This window comes from Geotrypetes seraphini, chromosome 13 (assembly GCF_902459505.1).
Source record: "Geotrypetes seraphini chromosome 13, aGeoSer1.1, whole genome shotgun sequence".
In the NCBI taxonomy this organism is placed as follows: Eukaryota; Metazoa; Chordata; class Amphibia; order Gymnophiona; family Dermophiidae; genus Geotrypetes; species Geotrypetes seraphini.
In genome coordinates this window covers 46,263,723-46,281,542 of record NC_047096.1, presented here as the reverse complement: position 1 = coordinate 46,281,542, position 17,820 = coordinate 46,263,723, and the positions used below count along the sequence as shown (strand labels likewise).

Here is a 17,820-nt window from a genome sequence, read left to right as displayed (position 1 = left end):
TGTCCGAGTTTGTGCAGCCCTAGAAACATTTTTTTCAGCCAATGCGGCCCAGGGAATCCAAAAGGTTGGACACCCCTGTTCTAGAGCCAGAAAACCCATTGTTTTTTTAATAACTGGGAGTTTATTAGAAACAATACGGTATGTCCAATTCATTAACCATTATATGAAATCTTTTACTGGACAACTGCTCATTAAACTTATATAAAACACTCATCATAAAAAGTCTTTATTTTCTCTTGTAGCTGTAATCTTAGCTCTTAGAATGCAGTGGGGCAACAGATGACAGAATAGTTCTTCAAAAGTTGCAGAAAATCAAAGTACTAGTTAAAGATGGCATTCTTAATATTGTTAAGTAAACCCACACACTTCTATTTAACCAAATCAGGGCAAAAAAAACAGGTATCTGAGCACACACAGACTAATAGGTGAACAATCACCACCAAAAATATGTAACTCAAGGAGGAAAAAGCCCCAGATTCCCCACCTCCTTCCTACAGTGACCAGGTGGTAGGCATAATGGGGTTAAACACCCCCCCAAAAAAAAAAAAAAAAAAAACGCCTATGATAAAATTGGATGGCTCTGTACAATGCAAGAAATATAATGGAGAGACCAAGAAAATCAAAATGCTTATTTGTATGTCACACCGACAATGGCCAGCATTTCACCTTCACGGCTGCCTCAGGGTTTAGACACACTGTACATTCCTGTATCCTACAGCCACACCAATCTAGGTGTATTCCCGTTTCACAAAATATAGTGCAAACTCTCTTTCAGATGTGTTGTATGTGCTTTGGTCTTTACATCTGGCCTTTACATTAACAAGGGTCCAAAGAGACTTGGACTAATAATACAAATCACTCAAAAGAAGACAAAGTTAATGGTCAACTGCTATATTACCTCAGACCGTTTGATAACTTTATGTAGCATATATAATTCTTTATCACATGTTTAACTCTATACTGAATTATATTTAGCAATATGCTTTTTGTAACTTATCTAGAACTCTAATTAATTAGAATTTGGCACAAGATATAAGATTGCACATAACATTAAGTGATGCAATTTTAAACTAAAGAAATGGTGGTGGTGTTAAGAGCATACTTTGTCACAGCACAAGAAGCAGAGGTGACTTCTCATTTGTGGCTGGTGCATTAAGGGGAGAAAAATGGAATACAGGAGTCCAGCAGTTCTAGTCTTTCCCCCACCCCCCCCAATATTGCTGCATTATCATCCACCAACATACTGGTTTTCTTGGTCGTTGTGGGGCATGTAAGTCTGGACAATGTAGTAAATGATATAGCTATAAGCTGCCAACCCAATTAGCAAGGCCACAATGTTCCATGATTTTGCAGTCATCGATGCGCTTTTTGCTCCTTCAAAGTCTCTCTTAGCAATGCGTTCTTCCACCTGTCGGTAGAGGGAGGGGTGGGGGGAGGAGACAGCATTTACTCTGGTTCTCTAGATTAATTGAGTATTTGCAGATGAATGAATAGGCATAATACTACACAACAAGCTACATCTTTATTTAAAATACTTGGTAAAGTCTTTTATAGTACTTGGTATAGTCTTTTTTAATTATAGTACTGACCTAGTACATAATTAACTTTTGCTCTAGGTTTAATATACTTTTGAGTAACATTCAAGGCTTATCACACAGGTGTCCCTGCTTATCTAGTTACCATGGTGATTCCTTATGCCCCTACCTGGTCATTGCATTGAACTGGATAGTCAGCACCTAGTTCTACAAGTGGCCAAAAAAAGTACACTATAATGTACCCAGAGCTCAGCCTTTTTCTTCCTGGCTCCTAAACTCTGGAATTGTTACATTACATTAGGCCAGAATCATTCTTAAAAGTTCTTAGCCAGAGCTGAAAACATTTTAGCTGTCAATCTATAGGCCAAATTGTGAATTAGGACCTGAGGATCACAACAATGTTTGAGCACTACCATTGATACCTGTATGACTGCAATATCTTTACTATTACTAAGGCATTCCTTTTTGCCTTTGCAATTAATTTATGTAACTGCTTTGACCTGTTAAATGCAAGAAAAAGGTATCAAGTACCTATTAAATGATAAACAGAATAAGTCATTTGTATACCACATAACCAATACATTTTCTAAACCGCATCAAACTTAAATACAAATTCTTCATTGCTTCCCCTCACCCGTTTGACACCAAAACCCCACTATGCATCAACAATCTTAGTTACTCTATTCAGTCCACCATGAAGATACTGGGTGTAACTCTAGATCAGTGCCTAACCATGAAAGACCAGGTGGACTCCTTAATCAGAAGGGGTTTTTGCACTGTCTGGAAACTGAGATCCGTTAAGTCATATTTTGACACGTCAGCATTCAGAATCCTGGTACAATCCCTCGTACTAAGTCAACTTGACTACTGCAACATCGCCTATTTGCAATTTCCCAAAAGAATATGCGACGTCTGCAACTTGTGCAAAATGCAGCGGTCAGACTTATCTTCGGGTTAAAGAAGTTTGATCATGTAACACCTTATTACCGGCAGTTGCACTGGCTACCGACAGAAGCACGCGTAAAGTTTAAGTTCGCCTGCCTCTGCTTCAAAGTACTATATGGTCTAGCCCCTAAATACATAACAGACCTTTTCACCTTCTCCACCAACAAACACAAGAGAATCTCACACCTGAACTTCGTTTCCCCCCCCCCCCCCAGTCAGAGGTTGCAAACTAAAAAAACACCACGAACACCTTCTCTCACATCAAGCAGCATTATGGGGCAAAGACCTAAAACAATTACTTTCGCCCTCCACTTACGAGGAATTCAGGAAGCGCCTAAAAACATACCTATTCCTGAAGTACCTAGACAACTGACCTGCACACCACTCTCAACAACGGTTTTCTTGACCTATTTCTCACTCTCTTCAGATCACTCATTTTGCACCTCTTGTAATCTTGTAAACCGCATAGAACTTCACGGTATTGAGGTATATAAACTGTTATTATTATTATTAACTTGAAGATCGACCAACACTATGCTATTAGGCATGACGTTTTAGGTGCAGAGGACACTCACTGACTAATCCCATTTTTTTTCTTCCACATATCACGTTGGGATCCGTGTAGTGAGAAAACAGGATGCAAGTACTAAAGTCTTATTATTCACAGATATATCTTGAAAATCGGACCTGTTGGCAGCATCCAGAGGCACTAGCATTAAGGCACTAGTTTTAGAGTCTGTCCATCCATTCTCTATTCAACCCATGGTGGTTAAGTGGCATCTGAGCTGCTCACAGCCGAGGGGTGCACCGACCCTAGATATTCGCTGCTGGGGCATGGGCGACTCATGGCATTGAATATCTGGTATCAGAGGTCACCTGAACATTAACTAGGCACCAGCCAATATTCAGACCTTTTTGTCATCTTAACTTTGTGGTCACTTATAACAATTGGCAGGCTGAAAATCGCAATTAAGTTCACACGCCATCCATGTCCTGTCCCATCCCTAACTTAGCAAGTTAGGGATGGCCAGTTAGTGGGTATTTTCAGTAGCACTAACCAGTTAATAATATGAAATGATTGTGTGGCAAACCAGCACAGATACCAAGCATACGCATAACTGCTGGGCCTCACTTATCTTTCATGTTTTCTTAACAATTTTAATTAATAACAACAACAGTTTATATACCGCAAGACTGTGAAGTTCTATGTGGTTTACAATGGTTAGAAAGATGCTACAAATTGAGTGGAACAAATATAGTTAGAGATTAGTGGCTAACAGATTAAGGGATCAGATTTATGGGAGAGATTGTGATGGGAGCGATTCTCCAGATTTGTTACCTAGGTACTTCAAGAACAGGTATGTTTTTAGGTGTTTCCTCAATTCACCATAGTTATTTGCGTGTATAATTAGTTTTTCCAGGTCTTTGCCCTATAAGGCTGCTTGATACGATAGAAGATATTGATGGTGTCTCTTAAATTTACATCCTCTAGCCAAAGGGGAGACGAACTTTAGGTATGTACGCCTCTTATGTCTGTTGGTTGAGAAGAAGAGGCCAGTTATATATTTAGGGGCTAGACCGGATAGTACCTTGAAGCAGAAACATCCCAGCTTGAACTTCGCACGTGTCTCCATTGGCAGCCAGTGCAGGAGTTGGTAGGAAGGGGTTATGTGATCGGACTTCTTCAACCCAAAGATCAGCCTGACTGCCACATTTTGTACCAGCTGTAGTCTCTGCATATTCTTCTGGGAGATTGCCAGATGGGTAATGTTACAATAATCAAGATGGCTTAGTATTAGGGATTGTACAAGAATTCTAAATGATGTAGCATTGAAATATGCTTTAATGGACCTAAGTTTCCAGAGAGTAAAAAAAAAAAACCCTTTCTGACTAGGGAGTCCACTTGGTCTTTCATGGTTAGGCCTTGGTCCAGTATTATCCCCAGAACCTTCATTGTAGGTTGAATAGGGTAGCTGAGATTGTTGATGCATAGTGGAGTTGTACTGACAGGTGAGTGTGGCGAGGCTATGAAGAATTTAGTTTTTTTCTGAATTGAGCTTCAGTCTGAATTCTGCGGTCCATTGTTACATCAGGTTTAGTGCTTCTGTTGCCTTGGGGGTAGTTTCTGAGGGAGAAGTAGTGAACGGGATAATGATTGTAAAGTCATCTGCGTAAATGAATAATTTTATACCCCGCTGGGCCAGCAGCACGCCTAGTGATGACATGTAGACATTGAAGAGCAGCGAGGATAGTGGAGACCCCTGTGGAACGCCAGGTTTAGAGAGGTTGTGATTGAAACATACTTGATAGGTGCGGGACATAAGGAATCCTCGGAACCAGTCAAATACCTCTCCTCTGATGAATGCACCATAATACAATAATAAACAGAGTAAAAGAATACTGTACATCATTTGTCATCCATTTTTAGTCTCACCTACCTTTTAAATCATTGGTGGTGTACTGGGGGCGGAGTCAGCTCAAGATATTGTGGTGCCCTGAACCAATTATTGTTTTTTTGTTTCCTCTTGCCACATCCCCACCTCCCACAGTGTCTAACACAGGGGTGCCCACACTTTTTTGGCTTGCAAGCTACTTTTAAAATGACCAAGTCAAAATGATCTACCAACAATAAAACGTTTAAAATCACAAAGCACACTGTAAGCAGAGAAAATGTTAATCATTTGTATTCGGGGTTTTTTCCCAGCGGTCAAGGCAGATGACTTTAAAATATACAATGTCACCTCAGTAACAACTAAACAAAAATAAACAAATATACCCCCTCCCCTTTTACTAAAACGCAATAGCGGTTTTTAGTGCAAGGAGCTTCGCTTAATGTCCCTCGCAGCTCCTGATGCTCATAGGCTCCCTGCGCTAAAAACCACTATCGCATTTTAATAAAAAGAGGGCCATAGTGCAAAATAGACAGCAGATATAAATTCTCAAAACAGACACATTTTGATCACTAAATTGAAAATAAAATCTTTTTCTACCTTTTTATCTGGTGATTTCATGAGTCTCTGGTTGCACTTCCTTCTTCTGACTGTAAATCCAATATTTCTTTCTGCCCCCTCCCTTTTTCTTTCTTTCTCTCTCCCCCCACCCTCCCAAGCCATCTCTCTTCCTGCCCCCACCCCAAGCCACCACACCAATTTCTCCCCGCTTCCCTGAGCCAGGCCTAGCGCGTACAAGCGCTGGACCCGTAAGCTTTCACTTCCGACATCAATTCTGACGTCAGAGAGGAAGTTCCAGGCCAGCCAGGCAGCAACTGGCTGGCCCAAAACTTCCTCTCCGATGTCGGAAGTGAAGGCTTGCGGGTCCAGCACTTGTACGTGCCTGGCCTGGCTCAGGGAGGAAGGAAGAACAAGCTCGCAAAGTCAACGCGATCGTCTCGCGTTGCCTTTGCGATCTACTGGTTGATTGCGATCGACCATTTGGGCACCCCTGTTTTAGACTATATTTGTCTATTTTTCTATAGTTGTTACTGAGGTGACATTGCATATTTTAAAGTCATCTGCCTTGACCTCTTTGAACCCCCCCCAAAAAAAAAATGATATTAAGATTTTTTTTTCTGTGTACCATGTGCTTTTTAAATTTTGTGGTCACCATTATGAATTAATAAGATTATATTGTGTGTTTATGAAAAATGGATGGAAGAAATTACATTACAATTAGTACTATTATTATGGGGTGGGGTCTGGGATGGAGAATGGGCAGGTCTGGGGCAGAGCTTGGGGGGGGTTCTCAGTTGATATTTGTTAGACTTAAGGGGTACTTGGCTTTAAGAAGTTGAGAAACACTGCTCTAGAGAAGAGGGAGAGGGGAGTTATGATACAGACATTTAAATACTTCAAAGGTATTAATATAGAACCAAATCTTTTCCAGAGAAGGGAAACTGGTAAAACTAGAGGGCATAACTTGAGGTTACAGCATGGTAGACTTAGGAGTAATGTTAAGAAATTATTTTACACAGGGTAGAAGATGCCTGGAATGCCCTCCCAAGGGAGGTGGTGGAGAGGAAAATGGTGATAGAATTAAAAAAAAGTGTGGGGTAAACACAGAAGATATCTAATTAGAAAACAAATGGAATAAATTAGGATTCTCAAAAAAATGCATTAAAAAGTGACAGTCTGCTAATGTAGCCCTAATGATAGCAAATTGAAAAAAGGAAGACATTCTCAAAAAAAAAAAAAAAAAAATCCACACAGGCAAATGAGGTCGGTGGACAGCAGCGAATATTTGCTAAATTTGCATATGCCCATCGCTGGTGAAAGCGATGGGCACACGTGCAGAAAAAATGTGTTAAAAAAAAAAAAAAAGCCATAACAGTGGGAGAGATGTTCAATTTCTCCCGCTGCCAACCAACAAACCCCTCCCCTCAGCAGTGGGAAAGATACCTATTTTCTCCCACTGCCAAGGAACGCCTGCCGCTGCCCAGCCGCGGGCACCCCCTGTAGTGGGAGAGATACCCACTCGCTCCCGCTGCTAAGTGACCCTCCCTGTCTTACAACACCCCCTCCCTCTTACCTCTAAGTAGATGACCTGAGGGACACAGATGCCCTTCTCCAAGCTGGCCTGCATCATCCAAATTGGGGATACACTGGGGAGGGCCTGAGACTCTGATTGGCCCAAGTTGTTATAATCCGTCGGTAAACCGTTTAGCGATGGCGTTAAAGTTTTGAGAATCTGGGCCTAAGGCCGGAATCGGACAGTCTATGTTAACAAATAAAATAAATGCAGGCTGGTTGGCAACTCTAATGTAGGTATTATATTGTGAGGCCCAGTGCACTTGACTTGTTTGCCTAAGGCACATTAAAGAGTTAATCCTACTCTGCTACTGACTCTGAATATTTACATTATTTAGACTACTGCTCATTTCTTTGTTTGGTGATCTGGGTACTAAACAGATACCTAAACTTGAAGAGTGCTGCTCTACTCCATTTAAACCTCTCAAACTCAAACGTTTTGCAGGGCCACATTTTGGATCTGTAGGGCCTCAGAAAAAAATAGTTAATGTCTTATTAAAGAAATGACAATTTTGCATGAGGTAAAACTCTTTATAGCCAAAAGGAAAGATAAACTATAAAGAGTTTTACCTCATGCAAAATTGTCATTTCTTTAATAATATTGTCATTTATAGCTAAAGAGATATGATCTAGAAACTGTTTTATTTTACTTTTGTGATTATGATAAACATACTGAGGGCCTCAAAATAGTACCTGGTGGGCCGCATGATTTAACCCCACTGATCATACTTCAAAATGGCGTTGTTCATAATACAGGGACTACAGGATAGTCTGAAAAAAAGCTGAGACTTTCCAAGATTGCAACATTTCCTGCTTTTGAAATCAAAAGTTCGAGGAAATGTGTGTCCCTCCCTTCCCCCCGAACTTTCATTTATGTCAGAATTGAAAAGTTTACACAATGAAAGAGAAATGGGAATTAAAAGTGAAGGACAAAACTGGAGAAAAATCCCAGCAGCAGCTCTCATCCCCTGGGTGGGACCAAAGCCTTTAGTGGGAAGCAAAATCTCGGTCTTAAGCATACATGAAAAGGCGTACAAAGCAGAAAGAATAAGCTGATTAGGGGGAAACGGAGCAGAGAATGATTTACCTCGCCAGAATAGAAAACAGCCACCAGTCCGAGAGGCAAGCAACAGCACAGGATGCTGAAAACGGACCACCACTTGTAACTGGGAACTTTGGGGTTAGGAGCGTCCAGAAGGGCATAAGGCACTGAAGAGGGAGTCTTGTCTCCCGCAGGCTCTAAGACGAGAGATGAACTCATTGCGGCTTGAGTTTCTGTTCTCTTTGCTCGCGGCACTGATCTGCCCAGCTGTAGTGAGACAGAGAAATACCCCCAGTAAATTGTGCAGGGGGAGGAGCCTACTTTGTAAACGTTCGTAACCTTTGGAATAGTGTACACAGCGATTTCCAGCAATAAGGTTTCGGGGTTGATGTTTTTTTTTGTTTGTTTGTTTTTTGGGGCAAGGGTCAAAATCAGTTTAAGGGAATTCTCAGCCGAATTTCAAACAGCTGCAGCTCGGGTGGGACTTCAGCATTTCCTCAGAGGCTCTACACCCAGAGAGTGATAGAGAACTGGAATGCTCTTCTGGAGTCTGTCATAAGGGAAAACACCCTCCAGGGATTCAAGACAAGGTTGGACAAGTTCCTGCTGAACCAGAGCCAACGAAGGTAGGGCTGGTCTCAGTTAGGGCACAGGTCTTTGACCTGGGGGCCGCCGCGTGAGCGGCTTGCTGGGTGCGATGGTCCACTGGTCTGACCCACAGCGGCAATTCTTATGTTCTTTTTTATTCAATTTTCTATACTGTTCTTCCAGGGGCGTTCAGAATGGTTTACATGAATTTATTCAGGTACTAAACCATGTTTCCCTGTCTGTCCCAGTGGGCTTACAATCAATCTATCTAATGTACCTGGGGTAATGGGGGGGATTAAGGGCCTGTTTTACAAAGTTTTAAATCTCTATGGGATTCGGGGCCATTACCGTGGCTTTGTAAAACAGGCCCTAAGTGACTTGCCTAGGGTCACAAGGAGCAGTGTGGGTTTGAACCCACAACCTCAGGGTGCTGAGGCTGTAGCTTTAATCACTGTGCCACACTCTCCCCAGAGCAGATACCAAATTACAGTACATGCACTCAGTGCCGAACACTCCTCTTCATATGCATCATGCATCATTAAAAATCTGAGGTCCGTGCCGCTTGTAGTTAGTTTCTGGCTCTGACAGACCTCAGTGGCAATTTAGCGCTGACGGATCCGTCTCAGCTTAGGGAGGGAAAAGTATTAGGATCTGTCAGTGCTACAATGTCATAGAGGTCTGTTAGAGCCGCGAACCTCAGATTTTTAAATTTACTGGGGCTACAGGAAACCAGTTTAAAGGATTTGTTTTAGAGCCACTCCAGCACTAGTCTCTGGCTCTGACAGACCTCGGTAACATTTTAGCGCTGATGGATCTCCTAATACTTTTCCCTCCCTATGCTGAGATGGATCCGTCAGCACTAAATTGTCACCGAGGTCTGTCAGAGCCAGAAACTAACTACAAGCTGCATGGACCTCAGATTTTTAAGGACGTGCGGTTTAGATCCGCGAGGTCCTTGAGGTCTGCGTTTTACTCATTCCCCCCTTTACTCAAGTTTCAAGTCAAGTTTATTAGGTTTTTATATACCGCCTATCAAGGTTATCTAAGTGATTTTACAGTCAGGTACTTAAGCATTTTTCCTATCTGTCCCATTGGATTCACAATCTATCTAACGTACCTGGGGCTATGGAGGACTGAGGGACTTGCCCATGGTCACAAGGAGCAGCACAGGCTTTGAACCCACAACCCCAGGGTGCTGAGGTTGCAGCTCTAACCACTGTGCCAGACACTACTCCCCCTCCTCATCCCACATGGGTTTACCCAAAAACTTGTCTTTCGCTTGTGTTTGAAGACTACTGGGCTAGATGGCTACTGGGCTAGATGGACTAGTTAGGGTTCCCATATGGCTACAGAAAAAAAGAGGACGGTTTGAGATATCCGGGTTTCACTTCTATTGAAAGTAATGGAAGTAAAACCCGGATGGCTCAATCTGTCTTCCTTTTCCTGGAGCCATATTGTACGGCTTTGTTCTGACCCAATAAGGCTAGTCTTATGTTCTTATCCAATGTATTTCTTGCTCTTCCCAACTTCCTTTCCTTGGCCTGACTACCTCCCCTGGGTCTAACGTTTCTGGCATGCTCTTCCCTCGCAGGGGCATAGTTGTGGGAGGCCAAGCCCCTTCCCACCCCCATTCTTGGTTCAGACTCCCCCAGAGGCAGTGCATATACTGTTCGGCATTCCCCCACCCCCTCGACCTATGCAGTACAGCATTTCTCTCCTTTTCCTTCTCCCCATGGTCCCAGCATCTCTTTCACTTTTCCCATCTCCCTACCTCAAATGCTGCTATTGCAGTTCTCCAGCCTCAGCTCTTTCGTGGCAGCCTTGCCTCTCGCCGACCCAGAAACTTTCTCCTTGCACGACGCTGCAGAGAGAAAGCTTCTGGGTTGGTAAGAGGTGAGGCTGCCTTGAAAGAGTTGATGCCGGAGAACTACAACAGCAGCTTATTTGTAGTGTTTTGCATAGAATTCTCCTGAAATTCCTTCCTGCCTTTTCCTCTCTCTCAGGTTCCAGCCTTCACCGTTCCTTCTCTCACTCCAACTGCAGTTCTCCTGTCTCCCTTTAAATCCCACCCCTCTCTCACTTGCACCTGAATCCCCCTCCTTGGCCCCCCTAGCCATCACAGCTTCTGGATCCAGAATCTTGTTTCCCATACTTCGAGCATTAGTATATACTGCTTTCTAGACATTGCCCCATTTTCCCATCCATGTAGAGCAGTGGTCTCAAACTCAAACCCTTTGTGGGGGCCACATTTTGGATTTGTAGGTACTTGGAGGGCCGCAGAAAAAATAGTTAATGTCTTATTAAAGAAATGACAATTTTGCATGAGGTAAAACTCTTTATAGTTTATAAAACTTTCCTTTAACCATTAAAAGGAAAGATATATAAACTATAAAGAGTTTTTACCTTATGCAAAATTGTCATTTCTTTAATAAGACATTAACTATTTTTTCTGCAGCCCTCACATTTAAAGTTTAAAATCTTTCCTTTCTCAAAACTGACACATTTCAATAACTATATTGAAAATAAAATCATTTTCCCTACCTTTGTTGGCTGGTGACTTTTTTTCTGTGCTTTTAACTATGTTTCCAGGGCCTTCTTGTCCTTTGACTGTTTTTCTCTCCGTCTTCACTTTCTGCCTTGCATCCATCTTTGGCATTAACTTAATATTCAATTTTTCTACTTTCTTTTCAAAATCTACGTTTCCATGTCTTCCCTTCCCTTCCTATTTCTCTCTTCTTCCGTCCTATTTCCATGGTATGACATCTCTTTCCTTCCTTTCTCTCCCTTCCTCCTTCCTTCCTTTCCCCTGGTCTGGCATCAGTCTCCTTCCCTCCACCCATGCCCTGGCATCTCTCCCTCCCCCTCTATGGTCTGATATCTCCTTTCCTTCCCTCCCTCCCATGAACTTGGCATCTCTTGTTCCTCTCCTCTCCCTTGTCTTCCTTCTCTTTCCTTCCCTCTCTTTCCCCAATTGGGTGCATCAGCAACAGAAGCAGCATTTCCCTTCCCCCTTTCCTGTGCAGGACAGGCATTTCTCTTCCCCCTTCCCTCCCTCTCCCTTTCCCTGTGTAGCAGCAGCATTTCCCTAGGGTCCTCCTTTCCATATGCAGCAGAGCATTTCTCTTTCCCCTTCCCTTCCGTTCCCTTCCTTGTGGATCAGCAGCATGTCTGGCTGGCTCCCAGTCGATCGTTCCGTTCAAAGCCGCGGGTGGCGGCTCCTCATGAGATCCACGCCTGCATCAGAAGCCTCTCTGATGTTGTGACGTCAGAGAGGCTTCCGATGCAGGAGTGGCTTTGAACGGATCGATCGACTGAGCCGGCTAGACACGCTGCTGCTCCACAAGGGAAGGGGGAAGAGAAATGCTGGTGTGGATGGTGCGAAGAGCCGCCGCCAGTGTTTGAGACCGCTGATGTAGAGGTATTCAGTGATTTACTTACCTGAGGGCTTTGATCACCCTGCCCCATCACTTCTAGTTTAAAGCCCTCTTCAGTAGATTAGCCAGCCTGCCACCGAAGACATTTCTTCCTTTCTTTGATAGATGTATACCATCCCTGCTCAGCAGCCCTTGGTCCAGGAAGCTAAAGCGCTCTTCACGGCACCATCCACATAACCACACATTCATCTCCAGGATGCGTGCTTCCCTGACTTGGCCCTTACCCTCGACAGGGAGGATGGACGAGAATACCACCTGCGCACCTGACTGCTTCACCTTCTCTCCCAGAGCCCAAAGTCACTTTTGATATGTTCGCAGGGGTACCTGGCAGTATCATTAGTGCCAATGTGGATGAGCAGCATCGGATAATAGTCATCAGGCTTGATGAGTCTTGGCAATCTTTCAGTAACATCTTGGATCTTACACCAGGCAGACAGCATACCTCCCAGGACGTCATGTCTGGTCTGCAGATGGACACCTCTGTACCCCTCAGAAGGGAATCACCAACCATCACTACCTTACACCTCCTAGTGGTCATGGATCCAGTAATTTTAGGGATTTAAAGCTTTGGTCCTTCCTCTCCCTGCGATGCTCTCACCTCCTCCACTTCCAGGGCAGCATACCGGTTCTTCACTTCAAGGGCAGATGGAGTCATAGTATCAGTCTTTCAGGGTTCCGTAATCGGAGTCCAGCTGTCTTCCCTCACCACATTCTCTTCTTCCCCACTGCTGGAAATCTTTGACGTCTGATGACAGAAAGCCTTTGACAAGGTGCCTCATGAACGTCTACTCCGGAAACTGAAGAACCATGGGGTGGACGGAGACGTGCATAGATGGATCAGAAACTGGTTAGAAGGTAGGAAACAGAGGGTAGGGGTGAAGGGTCACTACTCAGACTGGAGAAAGGTCACGAGTGGTGTTCCGCAGGGCTCGGTGCTCGGGCCACTGCTTTTTAACATATTCATAAATGATCTAGAAACAGGGACGAAGTGTGAGATAATAAAATTTGCGGACGACACCAAACTATTTAGTAGAGCTCGGACAAAGGAGGACTGCGAAGAATTGCAAAGAGACTGGGACAAACTAGGGGAATGGGCAGAGAGATGGCAGATGAAATTCAATGTTGGGAAGTGTAAAGTATTGCATGTGGGAAGCAAAAACTCGAGGTATAATTATGTGATGGGAGGGAAGTTTTTGAATGAGAGTGCACAAGAAAGGGACTTGGGGGTGATGGTGGACATGACAATGAAGCCGACAGCACAGTGCGCAGCTGCCGCTAAGAGAGCGAATAGAATGCTAGGTATAATCAAGAAAGGTATTACAACCAGAACGAAAGAAGTTATCCTGCCGCTGTATCGGGCAATGGTGCGTCCACATCTTGAGTACTGCGTCCAGTATTGGTCACCGTACCTTAAAAAGGATATGGCATTGCTCGAGAGAGTTCAGAGGAGAGCAACACGACTGATTAAGGGGATGGAAAGCCTTTCATATGCTGAGAGATTGGAAAAACTGGGACTCTTTTCCCTAGAAAAGAGAAGATTAAGAGGGGATATGATAGAGCATGAAGATCATGAAGGGCATAGAGAGAGTAGAGAGGGACAGATTCTTCAAACTTTCAGAAAATAAAAAAACAAGAGGGCATTCAGAAAAGTTGAAAGGAGGCAAATTCAAAACTAATGCTAGTTTACACAACGTGTGGTGGACATCTGGAATACAATTCCAGAGGAAGTTATAGGGCAGAGTACAGTACTGGGTTTTAAGAAAGGTTTGGACAAATTCCTGCTGGAAAAGGGGATAGAGGGGTATAGATAGAAATTTACTGCACAGGTCCTGGACCTGTTGGGCCGCCGCGTGAGCGGATTGCTGGGCGCGATGGACCTCGGGTCTGACCCAGCGGAGGCATTTCTTATGTTCTTATGTTAACCATTTCATTGATGTACCTCTCATTCTCACGGATGCTTCTCAGTCTTGACACTAAACTGTTCAAAGTTGTTAAAACACATACTGACTGAAAAATTGCAGGCAGACCTTAGGAAACTGGAAGATTGGGTGTCCAAATGGCAGATAAAATTTTATGTGGACAAATTCAAAGTGATGCACATTGGGAAGAATAATCCAAATCATAGTTACAAGATGCTAGGGTCCACCTTGGGAGTTAGCATCCAATAAAAAGATCTGAGTGTCATTGTAGACAATATGCTGAAATGTTAGGGCTCTTCAGCTTGGAAAAGACATAGTTGAGGGGCGATATGATTGAAATCTACAAAATCCCGAGTGGTGTAGAACGAGTACAAGTGGATTGATTTTTTTTTTTTTACTCTATCATAAATTACAGAAACTAGGGGACACTCGAAGTTACAGGGAGATACTTTTAAAACCAATAGGAGAAAACATTTTTTCATTCAGAAAATAGTAAAGCTGTGGAACGCATTGCCAGAGGATGTAGTAAGAGCGGTTAACATAGCTGGTTTTAAAAAAAGGTTTAGACAAGTTCCTGGAGGAAAAGTCCATAGTCTACCATTGAGACAGACAAGGAGTAAGCCACTGCTTGCCCTTGATCAGTAACATGGAACTTTTGTTAAGTACTTGTAACCTGGATTGGCCATCTTGAAGACATAATACTGGCTATTGATCTGACCCAGTAAGGTTATTCTTATGTTCTAACCAAGTTTGTTTATTTAAAATAGAGAAGCAAGGAGGTTCCAGAACTAACCTGTCTAAGTTAAGACTAATGACCAGAACATTACTCTAGGAATGTGTTATGAGAACTGAGGGATCCTGGGAACAAACCCTGAGAGTAAAGGTTACCAAGAATTGGGACTTCTAGCTGAACTAACTGTGGAAACTTGTCTCTGAGCTGCTTACAGGCTAGATCTTGCCTTTGACACTGAAGGGCTAGCCTCCTGCCTGTTTTTATATATATGACAAGAGGGAAGAGTATGGTTGATAAAACCATGAGGTTGAACACTTTACTAAAAAAAACACAGTTCACAAACACACTGGAGGGAACACACAAAACACGCAGTTGACAAACACCTAGGAGGGAAGTTAGGCTGATAAAACCATGAGGTTGGGCACTTCACAGAAAACATACTGTTCACAAACACACAGGAGTAAAGTTAGACCAATAAAACCATGATTTCAGCACACAAACGGATGAAAACTAAACAGATTGGCACTTCACAAACACACAGGAGGGCAGTTAGGCTGATAAAAGTATGGTTTCAAGACATAACCAGCAATACTTCCCCGAGCGAAGCTCAGTCTTCCAGGTCTACCACAACAGCGCAGAAGCCCTTTCAGCGGACAGCAGCCATTAATGAACAGGTAAACTGCTTGCTAAGGTGTGCTGTAGCCCGCGGTAGCTTTCTGCGCCTGCTACCCAATTCTCAAGTAATTGCTCTTTCACTCTCCTATTCACTGTTCTCTATAATTGCCTCTCCCGCCCCAAGTATTCATCTAATCCCTTTTTCCCTTTCTTGCCAATAATTCACCCAATCCTTTAAGGGTGGCAAGACAATTGAGCGCAAGACAACTTAGCTCAGGACAATTGCATACAGCGAACTACAACATATGCGCGTCCTGCACGTTATTGTTTTGCACTATAAAGACTTGCGTGAATCTGACCGTGCACGTTTGCGTGCAATTGTCTTTTGCGCAAATGACTATGAACCATCTTTAAGGACTCACTTGATCTGAGACCCCAAGCACTGACCTAATTCCAGAATATCCCTTTTCCCCAAGTACTCATCTATAAAGCTCTGTCTGTCCTTCATCAAATATTGTACTCCCCTTCTCCTACTTGTTTTCAAAACTTGTGGGAAATCAATCAACCCACAAGATGTTTGAGATCTGAGTTTGGGGGGAGGGGGGTTGTTGCTCATTAGTTTAAAAGAAAATGGGATTTGTTATGTTAAATGTAGAATATTAATTTTCTCACTTGCCTGTAAGAATCTCTGGAATTCAATTCCAGGTATAATGAGATTATGCAAAGATTGTGTGTCTTTTAAGAAAATGTTAAAAGCACAATTATTTGTGGACACCTTTCTTTAACTCTGTGCTTATTATTTATTTTAGATTTAAAGAATTCTGCTTTGAGGAAATTTGTGGGAAAGTCGTAGGGCTCCTTTTACAAAGGTGCGTTAGGGCCTTAATGCACGGAATAACGCACGCTAAATTGCCGCGCTCTAGACCTTAACGCCAGCATTGAGCTGGCGTTAGTTCTAGAAGCGTAGCATGTGCTAAAACCCTGTGTGCGCTAAAAACGCTAGCATACCTTAGTAAAAGGAGCCCATATTTGTTTACAGCATTTTATGTTTGTGCTTGAAATTGTGGATGTAAATGTTTTGTACATCGTTTAGATTTAAGCGATTTCATAAAATTTTTAAATAAATAAATAATCCTCAAAACCTCAAGACCTCTAAGAATTATTTTCCTCGCATAAGAAGCTAAAGAGATCCCTGTTCACAAGAATTTTGTCCTTCAGTAAAAGAAATATGGAAACCTTTAAATGGTTAGCTTAATTGAATACCTTCCACCTAATTTATTTATTTTAAGAATTTCTATACCCTTTACAGCTAAATTGTTAACAGAATATACATACATAATCTTAAAACATAATAAAATAAACATACAAACAAGCCTTAAAATTCATAGCTAAAAATACTAAAATAAGTTTGCATAGAAATAGAATTTAAGAACAACATAATAAAAATTAATGGCATACCTTAGAGACAAATTAATAACGTAACTGTTCATCAGGTTTATAAAGTAAACAGTTCATCGGGTTTGTCAAAAAAAGAAAGCATCAAAAATAATGTGTTTTAAGTAATTTTTAAAACATACCTCTCTCGCAACAAATCCGTAGCTGTCCTACCAAAGAGTTCCAAATCTTAATTCCTGCACAGCAAAAGGTCTTTTTACTAGTATCAACTAACCTTGGATTCACAGTCGTCTTCAGCAAGGCCAAATTCTCAGAATGCAAAGATCTTTTTGGAATATAACTAAATATGTTATTTTTAATCAATTCTGGAATATTTCCGTACAAAAATTGATGACGGATCATTAAAACTTTGTACTGTATTCTGGAAGGCGACTGGTAACTATGCAATTTTTGGAGATGAGTCGAAATATGATTATATTTAGACAAACCTATTATCAATCTTGCTGCCGCATTCTGTGTAACCTGTAATGCTTTGCATCTAACCTTTGTTATTCCAAGATAAAGGGCATTACAGTGCTCAAGTCTCGACAAGACCATAGCCTGAACCACAGTTCGAAAATCGTATGGCTCCCAACCTCCAGCCTGTATTTTAAATTTGTCCTAGCATATCTGGTGATTTTGCTAATGCAAAAATATTGCCCTTTTCCAGTGTATTACTCGGGATTTGTGCCAGGGTAGGGGGTGAGGGATCTCTTTGTCCATTCACACAGGGATGACAGTTGTGTTCATTGGGCACTCAGTACTTGGACTTCAATGGGGGTGGGGGAGGCAGAGATCAGTAACGAGCAACACTGGAGCTTCATATGTGAATATTTTATTGTGAATGGTGGTGGGCTGAAAGAAATTATAAACCTATGTTTTCTGCTGTTAGGATCTGTTCAGATCATTCAGTGGCTGTTCAGATCATTCAGTGGCATTCAGTGGCTCTCACTAAAGGCCATTTTTGAAATTGTGCAGTGCCTAATGAGCAAAGTATTGGTCTGTGAAAGGGTGTACAATGATTTACAATGACAGGTACACTGGTATGGGCA

The 17,820-nt window shown here is 42.4% G+C and overlaps 1 long non-coding RNA gene across 1 annotated transcript; it reads right to left on the bottom strand.

Moving 5' to 3' along the window:
• Positions 1 to 210: 210 nt before the first annotated feature.
• LOC117347769 lies at positions 211 to 8,441 on the bottom strand. Its single transcript, XR_004536831.1, has 2 exons — positions 8,091 to 8,441; positions 211 to 1,408 (listed from the first exon to the last, which is right to left on the bottom strand). It is a non-coding gene; the product is annotated as an uncharacterized LOC117347769 (long non-coding RNA).
• Positions 8,442 to 17,820: the final 9,379 nt, after the last annotated feature.